This window comes from Strix aluco, unplaced genomic scaffold (genome assembly GCF_031877795.1).
Source record: "Strix aluco isolate bStrAlu1 unplaced genomic scaffold, bStrAlu1.hap1 HAP1_SCAFFOLD_51, whole genome shotgun sequence".
Classification (NCBI taxonomy): Eukaryota; Metazoa; Chordata; class Aves; order Strigiformes; family Strigidae; genus Strix; species Strix aluco.
The window spans coordinates 1,842,436-1,858,922 of record NW_027436653.1 but is presented as its reverse complement, the minus strand read 5'-3'; positions in this window follow the sequence as shown (position 1 = coordinate 1,858,922).

Here is a 16,487-nt window from a genome sequence, read left to right as displayed (position 1 = left end):
GCCTGCCTTTCCCCAGTGCTCTGCAAGCTCTCCAGAACAACAGCAAATCTGGGGCTCTGTGCTTTCTTTTGTTCTGAACAAGTGTTAGTGTTTTCTGCACAAAGGCGATTCTGCGAAGCAATGTGAACACTTCTGCTTCCCAGGCACAGAGAAAGTGCTAGCAGGGAATTCTCTGCCTGCCTTTCCCCAGTGCTCTGCAAGCTCTCCAGAACAACAGCAAATCTGGGGCTCTGTGCTTTCTTTCCTTCTGAACAAGTGTTACTGTTTTCTGCACAAAAGCGATTCTGCGAAGCAATGTGAACACTTCTGCTTCCCAGGCACAGAGAAGGTGCTAGCAAGGAATTCTCTGCCTGCCTTTCCCCAGTGCTCTGCAAGCTCTCCAGGACAACATAAAATCTGGGGCTCTGTGCTTCCTTTCGTTCTGAACAAGTGTTAGTGTTTTCTGTACAAAAGCGATTCTGCGAAGCAATGTGAACACTTCTGCTTCCCAGGCACAGAGAAGGCGCTAGCAAGGAATTCTCTGCCTGCCTTTCCCCAGTGCTCTGCAAGCTCTCCAGGACAACATAGAATCTGGGGCTCTGTGCTTTCTTTCGTTCTGAACAAGTGTTAGTGTTTTCTGCAGAAAAGCGATTCTGCGAAGCAATGTGAACACTTCTGCTTCCCAGGCACAGAGAAGGTGCTAGCAGGGAATTCTCTGCCTGCCTTTCCCCAGTGCTCTGCAAGCTCTCCAGGACAACATAGAATCTGGGGCTCTGTGCTTTCTTTTCTTCTGAACAAGTGTTAGTGTTTTCTGCACAAAGGCGATTCTGCGAAGCAATGTGAACACTTCTGCTTCCCAGGCACAGAGAAGGTGCTAGCAGGGAATTCTCTGCCTGCCTTTCCCCAGTGCTCTGCAAGCTCTCCAGGACAACAGCAAATCTGGGGCTCTGTGCTTTCTTTCGTTCTGAACAAGTGTTAGTGTTTTCTGCACAAAAGCGATTCTGCGAAGCAACGTAAACACTTCTGCTTCCCAGGCACAGAGAAGGTGCTAGCAGGGAATTCTCTGCCTGCCTTTCCCCAGTGCTCTGCAAGCTCTCCAGGACAACAGCAAATCTGGGGCTCTGTGCTTTCTTTTGTTCTGAACAAGTGTTAGTGTTTTCTGCACAAAGGCGATTCTGCGAAGCAATGTGAACACTTCTGCTTCCCAGGCACAGAGAAGGTGCTAGCAGGGAATTCTCTGCCTGCCTTTCCCCAGTGCTCTGCAAGCTCTCCAGAACAACAGCAAATCTGGGGCTCTGTGCTTTCTTTTGTTCTGAACAAGTGTTAGTGTTTTCTGCACAAAGGCGATTCTGCGAAGCAATGTGAACACTTCTGCTTCCCAGGCACAGAGAAGGTGCTAGCAGGGAATTCTCTGCCTGCCTTTCCCCAGTGCTCTGCAAGCTCTCCAGGACAACATAGAATCTGGGGCTCTGTGCTTTCTTTTGTTCTGAACAAGTGTTAGTGTTTTCTGCACAAAGGCGATTCTGCGAAGCAATGTGAACACTTCTGCTTCCCAGGCACAGAGAAGGTGCTAGCAGGGAATTCTCTGCCTGCCTTTCCCCAGTGCTCTGCAAGCTCTCCAGAACAACAGCAAATCTGGGGCTCTGTGCTTTCTTTTGTTCTGAACAAGTGTTAGTGTTTTCTGCACAAAAGCGATTCTGCGAAGCAATGTGAACACTTCTGCTTCGCAGGCACAGAGAAGCTGCTAGCAGGGAATTCCCTGCCTGCCTTTCCCCAGTGCTCTGCAAGCTCTCCAGGACAACATAGAATCTGGGGCTCTGTGCTTTCTTTTGTTCTGAACAAGTGTTAGTGTTTTCTGCACAAAGGCAATTCTGCGAAGCAATGTGAACACTTCTGCTTCCCAGGCACAGAGAAGGTGCTAGCAGGGAATTCTCTGCCTGCCTTTCCCCAGTGCTCTGCAAGCTCTCCAGAACAACAGCAAATCCGGGGCTCTGTGCTTTCTTTTGTTCTGAACAAGTGTTAGTGTTTTCTGCACAAAAGCGATTCTGCGAAGCAATGTGAACACTTCTGCTTCCCAGGCACAGAGAAGGTGCTAGCAGGGAATTCTCTGCCTGCCTTTCCCCAGTGCTCTGCAAGCTCTCCAGAACAACAGCAAATCTGGGGCTCTGTGCTTTCTTTTGTTCTGAACAAGTGTTAGTGTTTTCTGCAGAAAAGCGATTCTGCGAAGCAATGTGAACACTTCTGCTTCCCAGGCACAGAGAAGGTGCTAGCAGGGAATTCTCTGCCTGCCTTTCCCCAGTGCTCTGCAAGCTCTCCAGAACAACAGCAAATCTGGGGCTCTGTGCTTTCTTTTGTTCTGAACAAGTGTTAGTGTTTTCTGCAGAAAAGCGATTCTGCGAAGCAATGTGAACACTTCTGCTTCCCAGGCACAGAGAAGGTGCTAGCAGGGAATTCTCTGCCTGCCTTTCCCCAGTGCTCTGCAAGCTCTCCAGGACAACAGCAAATCTGGGGCTCTGTGCTTTCTTTTGTTCTGAACAAGTGTTAGTGTTTTCTGCACAAAGGCAATTCTGCGAAGCAATGTGAACACTTCTGCTTCCCAGGCACAGAGAAGGTGCTAGCAGGGAATTCTCTGCCTGCCTTTCCCCAGTGCTCTGCAAGCTCTCCAGACCAACAGCAAATCTGGGGCTCTGTGCTTTCTTTTGTTCTGAACAAGTGTTAGTGTTTTCTGCACAAAAGCGATTCTGCGAAGTAATGTGAACACTTCTGCTTCCCAGGCACAGAGAAGGTGCTAGCAGGGAATTCTCTGCCTGCCTTTCCCCAGTGCTCTGCAAGCTCTCCAGAACAACAGCAAATCTGGGGCTCTGTGCTTCCTTTTGTTCTGAACAAGTGTTAGTGTTTTCTGCACAAAAGCGATTCTGCGAAGTAATGTGAACACTTCTGCTTCCCAGGCACAGAGAAGGTGCTAGCAGGGAATTCTCTGCCTGCCTTTCTCCAGTGCTCTGCAATCTCTCCAGAACAACAGCAAATCTGGGGCTCTGTGCTTTCTTTTGTTCTGAACAAGTGTTAGTGTTTTCTGCACAAAGGCGATTCTGCGAAGCAATGTGAACACTTCTGCTTCCCAGGCACAGAGAAGGTGCTAGCAGGGAATTCTCTGCCTGCCTTTCCCCAGTGCTCTGCAAGCTCTCCAGAACAACAACAAATCTGGGGCTCTGTGCTTTCTTTTGTTCTGAACAAGTGTTAGTGTTTTCTGCACAAAGGCGATTCTGCGAAGCAATGTGAACACTTCTGCTTCCCAGGCACAGAGAAGGTGATAGCAGGGAATTCTCTGCCTGCCTTTCCCCAGTGCTCTGCAAGCTCTCTAGAACAACAGCAAATCTGGGGCTCTGTGCTTTCTTTCGTTCTGAACAAGTGTTAGTGTTTTCTGCACAAAAGCGATTCTGCGAAGCAATATGAACACTTCTGCTTCCCAGGCACAGAGAAGGTGCTAGCAAGGAATTCTCTGCCTGCCTTTCCCCAGTGCTCTGCAAGCTCTCCAGGACAACATAGAATCTGGGGCTCTGTGCTTTCTTTCCTTCTGAACAAGTGTTACTGTTTTCTGCACAAAAGCGATACAGCGAAGAAATGTGAACAGGCATAGAGAAGGTGCTAGCAGGGAATTCTCTGCCTGCCTTTCCCCAGTGCTCTGCAAGCTCTCCAGGACAACATCAAATCTGGGGCTCTGTGCTTTCTTTCCTTCTGAACAAGTGTTACTGTTTTCTGCACAAAAGCGATTCTGCGAAGCAATGTGAACACTTCTGCTTCCCAGGCACAGAGAAGGTGCTAGCAAGGAATTCTCTGCCTGCCTTTCCCCAGTGCTCTGCAAGCTCTCCAGGACAACATAAAATCTGGGGCTCTGTGCTTCCTTTCGTTCTGAACAAGTGTTAGTGTTTTCTGTACAAAAGCGATTCTGCGAAGCAATGTGAACACTTCTGCTTCCCAGGCACAGAGAAGGCGCTAGCAAGGAATTCTCTGCCTGCCTTTCCCCAGTGCTCTGCAAGCTCTCCAGGACAACATAGAATCTGGGGCTCTGTGCTTTCTTTCGTTCTGAACAAGTGTTAATGTTTTCTGCAGAAAAGCGATTCTGCGAAGCAATGTGAACACTTCTGCTTCCCAGGCACAGAGAAGGTGCTAGCAGGGAATTCTCTGCCTGCCTTTCCCCAGTGCTCTGCAAGCTCTCCAGGACAACATAGAATCTGGGGCTCTGTGCTTTCTTTTCTTCTGAACAAGTGTTAGTGTTTTCTGCACAAAGGCGATTCTGCGAAGCAATGTGAACACTTCTGCTTCCCAGGCACAGAGAAGGTGCTAGCAGGGAATTCTCTGCCTGCCTTTCCCCAGTGCTCTGCAAGCTCTCCAGGACAACAGCAAATCTGGGGCTCTGTGCTTTCTTTCGTTCTGAACAAGTGTTAGTGTTTTCTGCACAAAAGCGATTCTGCGAAGCAACGTAAACACTTCTGCTTCCCAGGCACAGAGAAGGTGCTAGCAGGGAATTCTCTGCCTGCCTTTCCCCAGTGCTCTGCAAGCTCTCCAGGACAACAGCAAATCTGGGGCTCTGTGCTTTCTTTTGTTCTGAACAAGTGTTAGTGTTTTCTGCACAAAGGCGATTCTGCGAAGCAATGTGAACACTTCTGCTTCCCAGGCACAGAGAAGGTGCTAGCAGGGAATTCTCTGCCTGCCTTTCCCCAGTGCTCTGCAAGCTCTCCAGAACAACAGCAAATCTGGGGCTCTGTGCTTTCTTTTGTTCTGAACAAGTGTTAGTGTTTTCTGCACAAAGGCGATTCTGCGAAGCAATGTGAACACTTCTGCTTCCCAGGCACAGAGAAGGTGCTAGCAGGGAATTCTCTGCCTGCCTTTCCCCAGTGCTCTGCAAGCTCTCCAGGACAACATAGAATCTGGGGCTCTGTGCTTTCTTTTGTTCTGAACAAGTGTTAGTGTTTTCTGCACAAAGGCGATTCTGCGAAGCAATGTGAACACTTCTGCTTCCCAGGCACAGAGAAGGTGCTAGCAGGGAATTCTCTGCCTGCCTTTCCCCAGTGCTCTGCAAGCTCTCCAGAACAACAGCAAATCTGGGGCTCTGTGCTTTCTTTTGTTCTGAACAAGTGTTAGTGTTTTCTGCACAAAAGCGATTCTGCGAAGCAATGTGAACACTTCTGCTTCGCAGGCACAGAGAAGCTGCTAGCAGGGAATTCCCTGCCTGCCTTTCCCCAGTGCTCTGCAAGCTCTCCAGGACAACATAGAATCTGGGGCTCTGTGCTTTCTTTTGTTCTGAACAAGTGTTAGTGTTTTCTGCACAAAGGCAATTCTGCGAAGCAATGTGAACACTTCTGCTTCCCAGGCACAGAGAAGGTGCTAGCAGGGAATTCTCTGCCTGCCTTTCCCCAGTGCTCTGCAAGCTCTCCAGAACAACAGCAAATCCGGGGCTCTGTGCTTTCTTTTGTTCTGAACAAGTGTTAGTGTTTTCTGCACAAAAGCGATTCTGCGAAGCAATGTGAACACTTCTGCTTCCCAGGCACAGAGAAGGTGCTAGCAGGGAATTCTCTGCCTGCCTTTCCCCAGTGCTCTGCAAGCTCTCCAGAACAACAGCAAATCTGGGGCTCTGTGCTTTCTTTTGTTCTGAACAAGTGTTAGTGTTTTCTGCAGAAAAGCGATTCTGCGAAGCAATGTGAACACTTCTGCTTCCCAGGCACAGAGAAGGTGCTAGCAGGGAATTCTCTGCCTGCCTTTCCCCAGTGCTCTGCAAGCTCTCCAGACCAACAGCAAATCTGGGGCTCTGTGCTTTCTTTTGTTCTGAACAAGTGTTAGTGTTTTCTGCACAAAAGCGATTCTGCGAAGTAATGTGAACACTTCTGCTTCCCAGGCACAGAGAAGGTGCTAGCAGGGAATTCTCTGCCTGCCTTTCCCCAGTGCTCTGCAAGCTCTCCAGAACAACAGCAAATCTGGGGCTCTGTGCTTTCTTTTGTTCTGAACAAGTGTTAGTGTTTTCTGCACAAAAGCGATTCTGCGAAGTAATGTGAACACTTCTGCTTCCCAGGCACAGAGAAGGTGCTAGCAGGGAATTCTCTGCCTGCCTTTCTCCAGTGCTCTGCAAGCTCTCCAGAACAACAGCAAATCTGGGGCTCTGTGCTTTCTTTTGTTCTGAACAAGTGTTAGTGTTTTCTGCACAAAGGCGATTCTGCGAAGCAATGTGAACACTTCTGCTTCCCAGGCACAGAGAAGGTGCTAGCAGGGAATTCTCTGCCTGCCTTTCCCCAGTGCTCTGCAAGCTCTCCAGGACAACAGCAAATCTGGGGCTCCGTGCTTTCTTTCGTTCTGAACAAGTGTTAGTGTTTTCTGCACAAAAGCGATTCTGCGAAGCAATATGAACACTTCTGCTTCCCAGGCACAGAGAAGGTGCTAGCAAGGAATTCTCTGCCTGCCTTTCCCCAGTGCTCTGCAAGCTCTCCAGAACAACAGCAAATCTGGGGCTCTGTGCTTTCTTTTGTTCTGAACAAGTGTTAGTGTTTTCTGCACAAAAGCGATTCTGCGAAGCAATGTGAACACTTCTGCTTCCCAGGCACAGAGAAGGTGCTAGCAGGGAATTCCCTGCCTGCCTTTCCCCAGTGCTCTGCAAGCTCTCCAGGACAACATATTATCTGGGGCTCTGTGCTTTCTTTTGTTCTGAACAAGTGTTAGTGTTTTCTGCACAAAGGCGATTCTGCGAAGCAATGTGAACACTTCTGCTTCCCAGGCACAGAGAAGGTGCTAGCAGGGAATTCTCTGCCTGCCTTTCCCCAGTGCTCTGCAAGCTCTCCAGGACAACAGCAAATCTGGGGCTCTGTGCTTTCTTTCGTTCTGAACAAGTGTTACTGTTTTCTGCAAAAAAGCGCTTCTGCGAAGCAATGTAAACACTTCTGCTTCCCAGGCACAGAGAAGGTGCTAGCAGGGAATTCTCTGCCTGCCTTTCCCCAGTGCTCTGCAAGCTCTCCAGAACAACAGCAAATCTGGGGCTCTGTGCTTTCTTTTGTTCTGAACAAGTGTTAGTGTTTTCTGCAGAAAAGCGATTCTGCGAAGCAATGTGAACACTTCTGCTTCCCAGGCACAGAGAAGGTGCTAGCAGGGAATTCTCTGCCTGCCTTTCCCCAGTGCTCTGCAAGCTCTCCAGGACAACATAAAATCTGAGGCTCTGTGCTTTCTTTTGTTCTGAACAACTGTTAGTGTTTTCTGCACAAAGGCGATTCTGCGAAGCAATGTGAACACTTCTGCTTCCCAGGCACAGAGAAGGTGCTAGCAGGGAATTCTCTGCCTGCCTTTCCCCAGTGCTCTGCAAGCTCTCCAGGACAACAGCAAATCTGGGGCTCTGTGCTTTCTTTTGTTCTGAACAAGTGTTAGTGTTTTCTGCACAAAAGCGATTCTGCGAAGCAACGTAAACACTTCTGCTTCCCAGGCACAGAGAAGGTGCTAGCAGGGAATTCTCTGCCTGCCTTTCCCCACTGCTCTGCAAGCTCTCCAGAACAACAGCAAATCTGGGGCTCTGTGCTTTCTTTTGTTCTGAACAAGTGTTAGTGTTTTCTGCACAAAGGCGATTCTGCGAAGCAATGTGAACACTTCTGCTTCCCAGGCACAGAGAAGGTGCTAGCAGGGAATTCTCTGCCTGCCTTTCCCCAGTGCTCTGCAAGCTCTCCAGGACAACAGCAAATCTGGGGCTCTGTGCTTTCTTTCGTTCTGAACAAGTGTTACTGTTTTCTGCAAAAAAGCGCTTCTGCGAAGCAATGTAAACACTTCTGCTTCCCAGGCACAGAGAAGGTGCTAGCAGGGAATTCTCTGCCTGCCTTTCCCCAGTGCTCTGCAAGCTCTCCAGAACAACAGCAAATCTGGGGCTCTGTGCTTTCTTTTGTTCTGAACAAGTGTTAGTGTTTTCTGCACAAAGGCGATTCTGCGAAGCAATGTGAACACTTCTGCTTCCCAGGCACAGAGAAGGTGCTAGCAGGGAATTCTCTGCCTGCCTTTCCCCAGTGCTCTGCAAGCTCTCCAGGACAACATAGAATCTGGGGCTCTGTGCTTTCTTTTGTTCTGAACAAGTGTTAGTGTTTTCTGCACAAAGGCGATTCTGCGAAGCAATGTGAACACTTCTGCTTCCCAGGCACAGAGAAGGTGCTAGCAGGGAATTCTCTGCCTGCCTTTCCCCAGTGCTCTGCAAGCTCTCCAGAACAACAGCAAATCTGGGGCTCTGTGCTTTCTTTTGTTCTGAACAAGTGTTAGTGTTTTCTGCAGAAAAGCGATTCTGCGAAGCAATGTGAACACTTCTGCTTCGCAGGCACAGAGAAGCTGCTAGCAGGGAATTCCCTGCCTGCCTTTCCCCAGTGCTCTGCAAGCTCTCCAGGACAACATAGAATCTGGGGCTCTGTGCTTTCTTTTGTTCTGAACAAGTGTTAGTGTTTTCTGCACAAAGGCAATTCTGCGAAGCAATGTGAACACTTCTGCTTCCCAGGCACAGAGAAGGTGCTAGCAGGGAATTCTCTGCCTGCCTTTCCCCAGTGCTCTGCAAGCTCTCCAGGACAACAGCAAATCTGGGGCTCTGTGCTTTCTTTTGTTCTGAACATGTGTTACTGTTTTCTGCACAAAGGCGATTCTGCGAAGCAATGTGAACACTTCTGCTTCCCAGGCACAGAGAAGGTGCTAGCAGGGAATTCTCTGCCTGCCTTTCCCCAGTGCTCTGCAAGCTCTCCAGAACAACAGCAAATCTGGGGCTCTGTGCTTTCTTTTGTTCTGAACAAGTGTTAGTGTTTTCTGCAGAAAAGCGATTCTGCGAAGCAATGTGAACACTTCTGCTTCCCAGGCACAGAGAAGGTGCTAGCAGGGAATTCTCTGCCTGCCTTTCCCCAGTGCTCTGCAAGCTCTCCAGGACAACATAAAATCTGAGGCTCTGTGCTTTCTTTTGTTCTGAACAAGTGTTAGTGTTTTCTGCACAAAAGCGATTCTGCAAAGCAATGTGAACACTTCTGCTTCCCAGGCACAGAGAAGGTGCTAGCAGGGAATTCTCTGCCTGCCTTTCCCCAGTGCTCTGCAAGCTCTCCAGAACAACAGCAAATCTGGGGCTCTGTGCTTTCTTTTGTTCTGAACAAGTGTTAGTGTTTTCTGCAGAAAAGCGATTCTGCGAAGCAATGTGAACACTTCTGCTTCCCAGGCACAGAGAAGGTGCTAGCAGGGAATTCTCTGCCTGCCTTTCCCCAGTGCTCTGCAAGCTCTCCAGAACAACAGCAAATCTGGGGCTCTGTGCTTTCTTTTGTTCTGAACAAGTGTTAGTGTTTTCTGCAGAAAAGCGATTCTGCGAAGCAATGTGAACACTTCTGCTTCCCAGGCACAGAGAAGGTGCTAGCAGGGAATTCTCTGCCTGCCTTTCCCCAGTGCTCTGCAAGCTCTCCAGGACAACATAAAATCTGAGGCTCTGTGCTTTCTTTTGTTCTGAACAAGTGTTAGTGTTTTCTGCACAAAGGCAATTCTGCGAAGCAATGTGAACACTTCTGCTTCCCAGGCACAGAGAAGGTGATAGCAGGGAATTCTCTGCCTGCCTTTCCCCAGTGCTCTGCAAGCTCTCTAGAACAACAGCAAATCTGGGGCTCTGTGCTTTCTTTCGTTCTGAACAAGTGTTAGTGTTTTCTGCACAAAAGCGATTCTGCGAAGCAATATGAACACTTCTGCTTCCCAGGCACAGAGAAGGTGCTAGCAAGGAATTCTCTGCCTGCCTTTCCCCAGTGCTCTGCAAGCTCTCCAGGACAACATAGAATCTGGGGCTCTGTGCTTTCTTTCGTTCTGAACAAGTGTTACTGTTTTCTGCACAAAAGCGATACAGCGAAGAAATGTGAACAGGCACAGAGAAGGTGCTAGCAGGGAATTCTCTGCCTGCCTTTCCCCAGTGCTCTGCAAGCTCTCCAGGACAACATCAAATCTGGGGCTCTGTGCTTTCTTTCCTTCTGAACAAGTGTTACTGTTTTCTGCACAAAAGCGATTCTGCGAAGCAATGTGAACACTTCTGCTTCCCAGGCACAGAGAAGGTGCTAGCAAGGAATTCTCTGCCTGCCTTTCCCCAGTGCTCTGCAAGCTCTCCAGGACAACATAAAATCTGGGGCTCTGTGCTTCCTTTCGTTCTGAACAAGTGTTAGTGTTTTCTGTACAAAAGCGATTCTGCGAAGCAATGTGAACACTTCTGCTTCCCAGGCACAGAGAAGGCGCTAGCAAGGAATTCTCTGCCTGCCTTTCCCCAGTGCTCTGCAAGCTCTCCAGGACAACATAGAATCTGGGGCTCTGTGCTTTCTTTCGTTCTGAACAAGTGTTAGTGTTTTCTGCAGAAAAGCGATTCTGCGAAGCAATGTGAACACTTCTGCTTCCCAGGCACAGAGAAGGTGCTAGCAGGGAATTCTCTGCCTGCCTTTCCCCAGTGCTCTGCAAGCTCTCCAGGACAACATAGAATCTGGGGCTCTGTGCTTTCTTTTCTTCTGAACAAGTGTTAGTGTTTTCTGCACAAAGGCGATTCTGCGAAGCAATGTGAACACTTCTGCTTCCCAGGCACAGAGAAGGTGCTAGCAGGGAATTCTCTGCCTGCCTTTCCCCAGTGCTCTGCAAGCTCTCCAGGACAACAGCAAATCTGGGGCTCTGTGCTTTCTTTCGTTCTGAACAAGTGTTAGTGTTTTCTGCACAAAAGCGATTCTGCGAAGCAACGTAAACACTTCTGCTTCCCAGGCACAGAGAAGGTGCTAGCAGGGAATTCTCTGCCTGCCTTTCCCCAGTGCTCTGCAAGCTCTCCAGGACAACAGCAAATCTGGGGCTCTGTGCTTTCTTTTGTTCTGAACAAGTGTTAGTGTTTTCTGCACAAAGGCGATTCTGCGAAGCAATGTGAACACTTCTGCTTCCCAGGCACAGAGAAGGTGCTAGCAGGGAATTCTCTGCCTGCCTTTCCCCAGTGCTCTGCAAGCTCTCCAGAACAACAGCAAATCTGGGGCTCTGTGCTTTCTTTTGTTCTGAACAAGTGTTAGTGTTTTCTGCACAAAGGCGATTCTGCGAAGCAATGTGAACACTTCTGCTTCCCAGGCACAGAGAAGGTGCTAGCAGGGAATTCTCTGCCTGCCTTTCCCCAGTGCTCTGCAAGCTCTCCAGGACAACATAGAATCTGGGGCTCTGTGCTTTCTTTTGTTCTGAACAAGTGTTAGTGTTTTCTGCACAAAGGCGATTCTGCGAAGCAATGTGAACACTTCTGCTTCCCAGGCACAGAGAAGGTGCTAGCAGGGAATTCTCTGCCTGCCTTTCCCCAGTGCTCTGCAAGCTCTCCAGAACAACAGCAAATCCGGGGCTCTGTGCTTTCTTTTGTTCTGAACAAGTGTTAGTGTTTTCTGCACAAAAGCGATTCTGCGAAGCAATGTGAACACTTCTGCTTCCCAGGCACAGAGAAGGTGCTAGCAGGGAATTCTCTGCCTGCCTTTCCCCAGTGCTCTGCAAGCTCTCCAGAACAACAGCAAATCTGGGGCTCTGTGCTTTCTTTTGTTCTGAACAAGTGTTAGTGTTTTCTGCAGAAAAGCGATTCTGCGAAGCAATGTGAACACTTCTGCTTCCCAGGCACAGAGAAGGTGCTAGCAGGGAATTCTCTGCCTGCCTTTCCCCAGTGCTCTGCAAGCTCTCCAGACCAACAGCAAATCTGGGGCTCTGTGCTTTCTTTTGTTCTGAACAAGTGTTAGTGTTTTCTGCACAAAAGCGATTCTGCGAAGTAATGTGAACACTTCTGCTTCCCAGGCACAGAGAAGGTGCTAGCAGGGAATTCTCTGCCTGCCTTTCCCCAGTGCTCTGCAAGCTCTCCAGAACAACAGCAAATCTGGGGCTCTGTGCTTTCTTTTGTTCTGAACAAGTGTTAGTGTTTTCTGCACAAAAGCGATTCTGCGAAGTAATGTGAACACTTCTGCTTCCCAGGCACAGAGAAGGTGCTAGCAGGGAATTCTCTGCCTGCCTTTCTCCAGTGCTCTGCAAGCTCTCCAGAACAACAGCAAATCTGGGGCTCTGTGCTTTCTTTTGTTCTGAACAAGTGTTAGTGTTTTCTGCACAAAGGCGATTCTGCGAAGCAATGTGAACACTTCTGCTTCCCAGGCACAGAGAAGGTGCTAGCAGGGAATTCTCTGCCTGCCTTTCCCCAGTGCTCTGCAAGCTCTCCAGGACAACAGCAAATCTGGGGCTCCGTGCTTTCTTTCGTTCTGAACAAGTGTTAGTGTTTTCTGCACAAAAGCGATTCTGCGAAGCAATATGAACACTTCTGCTTCCCAGGCACAGAGAAGGTGCTAGCAAGGAATTCTCTGCCTGCCTTTCCCCAGTGCTCTGCAAGCTCTCCAGGACAACATAGAATCTGGGGCTCTGTGCTTTCTTTTGTTCTGAACAAGTGTTAGTGTTTTCTGCACAAAGGCGATTCTGCGAAGCAATGTGAACACTTCTGCTTCCCAGGCACAGAGAAGGTGCTAGCAGGGAATTCCCTGCCTGCCTTTCCCCAGTGCTCTGCAAGCTCTCCAGGACAACATATTATCTGGGGCTCTGTGCTTTCTTTTGTTCTGAACAAGTGTTAGTGTTTTCTGCACAAAGGCGATTCTGCGAAGCAATGTGAACACTTCTGCTTCCCAGGCACAGAGAAGGTGCTAGCAGGGAATTCTCTGCCTGCCTTTCCCCAGTGCTCTGCAAGCTCTCCAGGACAACAGCAAATCTGGGGCTCTGTGCTTTCTTTCGTTCTGAACAAGTGTTACTGTTTTCTGCAAAAAAGCGCTTCTGCGAAGCAATGTAAACACTTCTGCTTCCCAGGCACAGAGAAGGTGCTAGCAGGGAATTCTCTGCCTGCCTTTCCCCAGTGCTCTGCAAGCTCTCCAGAACAACAGCAAATCTGGGGCTCTGTGCTTTCTTTTGTTCTGAACAAGTGTTAGTGTTTTCTGCAGAAAAGCGATTCTGCGAAGCAATGTGAACACTTCTGCTTCCCAGGCACAGAGAAGGTGCTAGCAGGGAATTCTCTGCCTGCCTTTCCCCAGTGCTCTGCAAGCTCTCCAGGACAACAGCAAATCTGGGGCTCTGTGCTTTCTTTCGTTCTGAACAAGTGTTACTGTTTTCTGCAAAAAAGCGCTTCTGCGAAGCAATGTAAACACTTCTGCTTCCCAGGCACAGAGAAGGTGCTAGCAGGGAATTCTCTGCCTGCCTTTCCCCAGTGCTCTGCAAGCTCTCCAGAACAACAGCAAATCTGGGGCTCTGTGCTTTCTTTTGTTCTGAACAAGTGTTAGTGTTTTCTGCACAAAGGCGATTCTGCGAAGCAATGTGAACACTTCTGCTTCCCAGGCACAGAGAAGGTGCTAGCAGGGAATTCTCTGCCTGCCTTTCCCCAGTGCTCTGCAAGCTCTCCAGGACAACATAGAATCTGGGGCTCTGTGCTTTCTTTTGTTCTGAACAAGTGTTAGTGTTTTCTGCACAAAGGCGATTCTGCGAAGCAATGTGAACACTTCTGCTTCCCAGGCACAGAGAAGGTGCTAGCAGGGAATTCTCTGCCTGCCTTTCCCCAGTGCTCTGCAAGCTCTCCAGAACAACAGCAAATCTGGGGCTCTGTGCTTTCTTTTGTTCTGAACAAGTGTTAGTGTTTTCTGCAGAAAAGCGATTCTGCGAAGCAATGTGAACACTTCTGCTTCGCAGGCACAGAGAAGCTGCTAGCAGGGAATTCCCTGCCTGCCTTTCCCCAGTGCTCTGCAAGCTCTCCAGGACAACATAGAATCTGGGGCTCTGTGCTTTCTTTTGTTCTGAACAAGTGTTAGTGTTTTCTGCACAAAGGCAATTCTGCGAAGCAATGTGAACACTTCTGCTTCCCAGGCACAGAGAAGGTGCTAGCAGGGAATTCTCTGCCTGCCTTTCCCCAGTGCTCTGCAAGCTCTCCAGGACAACATAGAATCTGGGGCTCTGTGCTTTCTTTTGTTCTGAACATGTGTTACTGTTTTCTGCACAAAGGCGATTCTGCGAAGCAATGTGAACACTTCTGCTTCCCAGGCACAGAGAAGGTGCTAGCAGGGAATTCTCTGCCTGCCTTTCCCCAGTGCTCTGCAAGCTCTCCAGAACAACAGCAAATCTGGGGCTCTGTGCTTTCTTTTGTTCTGAACAAGTGTTAGTGTTTTCTGCAGAAAAGCGATTCTGCGAAGCAATGTGAACACTTCTGCTTCCCAGGCACAGAGAAGGTGCTAGCAGGGAATTCTCTGCCTGCCTTTCCCCAGTGCTCTGCAAGCTCTCCAGGACAACATAAAATCTGAGGCTCTGTGCTTTCTTTTGTTCTGAACAAGTGTTAGTGTTTTCTGCACAAAAGCGATTCTGCAAAGCAATGTGAACACTTCTGCTTCCCAGGCACAGAGAAGGTGCTAGCAGGGAATTCTCTGCCTGCCTTTCCCCAGTGCTCTGCAAGCTCTCCAGAACAACAGCAAATCTGGGGCTCTGTGCTTTCTTTTGTTCTGAACAAGTGTTAGTGTTTTCTGCAGAAAAGCGATTCTGCGAAGCAATGTGAACACTTCTGCTTCCCAGGCACAGAGAAGGTGCTAGCAGGGAATTCTCTGCCTGCCTTTCCCCAGTGCTCTGCAAGCTCTCCAGAACAACAGCAAATCTGGGGCTATGTGCTTTCTTTTGTTCTGAACAAGTGTTAGTGTTTTCTGCAGAAAAGCGATTCTGCGAAGCAATGTGAACACTTCTGCTTCCCAGGCACAGAGAAGGTGCTAGCAGGGAATTCTCTGCCTGCCTTTCCCCAGTGCTCTGCAAGCTCTCCAGAACAACAGCAAATCTGGGGCTCTGTGCTTTCTTTTGTTCTGAACAAGTGTTAGTGTTTTCTGCACAAAAGCGATTCTGCGAAGCAATGTGAACACTTCTGCTTCCCAGGCACAGAGAAGGTGCTAGCAGGGAATTCTCTGCCTGCCTTTCCCCAGTGCTCTGCAAGCTCTCCAGGACAACATAAAATCTGAGGCTCTGTGCTTTCTTTTGTTCTGAACAAGTGTTAGTGTTTTCTGCACAAAGGCAATTCTGCGAAGCAATGTGAACACTTCTGCTTCCCAGGCACACAGAAGGTGCTAGCAGGGAATTCTCTGCCTGCCTTTCCCCAGTGCTCTGCAAGCTCTCCAGACCAACAGCAAATCTGGGGCTCTGTGCTTTCTTTTGTTCTGAACAAGTGTTAGTGTTTTCTGCACAAAAGCGATTCTGCGAAGTAATGTGAACACTTCTGCTTCCCAGGCACAGAGAAGGTGCTAGCAGGGAATTCTCTGCCTGCCTTTCCCCAGTGCTCTGCAAGCTCTCCAGAACAACAGCAAATCTGGGGCTCTGTGCTTTCTTTTGTTCTGAACAAGTGTTAGTGTTTTCTGCACAAAAGCGATTCTGCGAAGTAATGTGAACACTTCTGCTTCCCAGGCACAGAGAAGGTGCTAGCAGGGAATTCTCTGCCTGCCTTTCTCCAGTGCTCTGCAAGCTCTCCAGAACAACAGCAAATCTGGGGCTCTGTGCTTTCTTTTGTTCTGAACAAGTGTTAGTGTTTTCTGCACAAAGGCGATTCTGCGAAGCAATGTGAACACTTCTGCTTCCCAGGCACAGAGAAGGTGCTAGCAGGGAATTCTCTGCCTGCCTTTCCCCAGTGCTCTGCAAGCTCTCCAGGACAACAGCAAATCTGGGGCTCCGTGCTTTCTTTCGTTCTGAACAAGTGTTAGTGTTTTCTGCACAAAAGCGATTCTGCGAAGCAATATGAACACTTCTGCTTCCCAGGCACAGAGAAGGTGCTAGCAGGGAATTCCCTGCCTGCCTTTCCCCAGTGCTCTGCAAGCTCTCCAGGACAACATATTATCTGGGGCTCTGTGCTTTCTTTTGTTCTGAACAAGTGTTAGTGTTTTCTGCACAAAGGCGATTCTGCGAAGCAATGTGAACACTTCTGCTTCCCAGGCACAGAGAAGGTGCTAGCAGGGAATTCTCTGCCTGCCTTTCCCCAGTGCTCTGCAAGCTCTCCAGGACAACAGCAAATCTGGGGCTCTGTGCTTTCTTTCGTTCTGAACAAGTGTTACTGTTTTCTGCAAAAAAGCGCTTCTGCGAAGCAATGTGAACACTTCTGCTTCCCAGGCACAGAGAAGGTGCTAGCAGGGAATTCTCTGCCTGCCTTTCCCCAGTGCTCTGCAAGCTCTCCAGGACAACATAAAATCTGAGGCTCTGTGCTTTCTTTTGTTCTGAACAACTGTTAGTGTTTTCTGCACAAAGGCGATTCTGCGAAGCAATGTGAACACTTCTGCTTCCCAGGCACAGAGAAGGTGCTAGCAGGGAATTCTCTGCCTGCCTTTCCCCAGTGCTCTGCAAGCTCTCCAGGACAACAGCAAATCTGGGGCTCTGTGCTTTCTTTTGTTCTGAACAAGTGTTAGTGTTTTCTGCACAAAAGCGATTCTGCGAAGCAACGTAAACACTTCTGCTTCCCAGGCACAGAGAAGGTG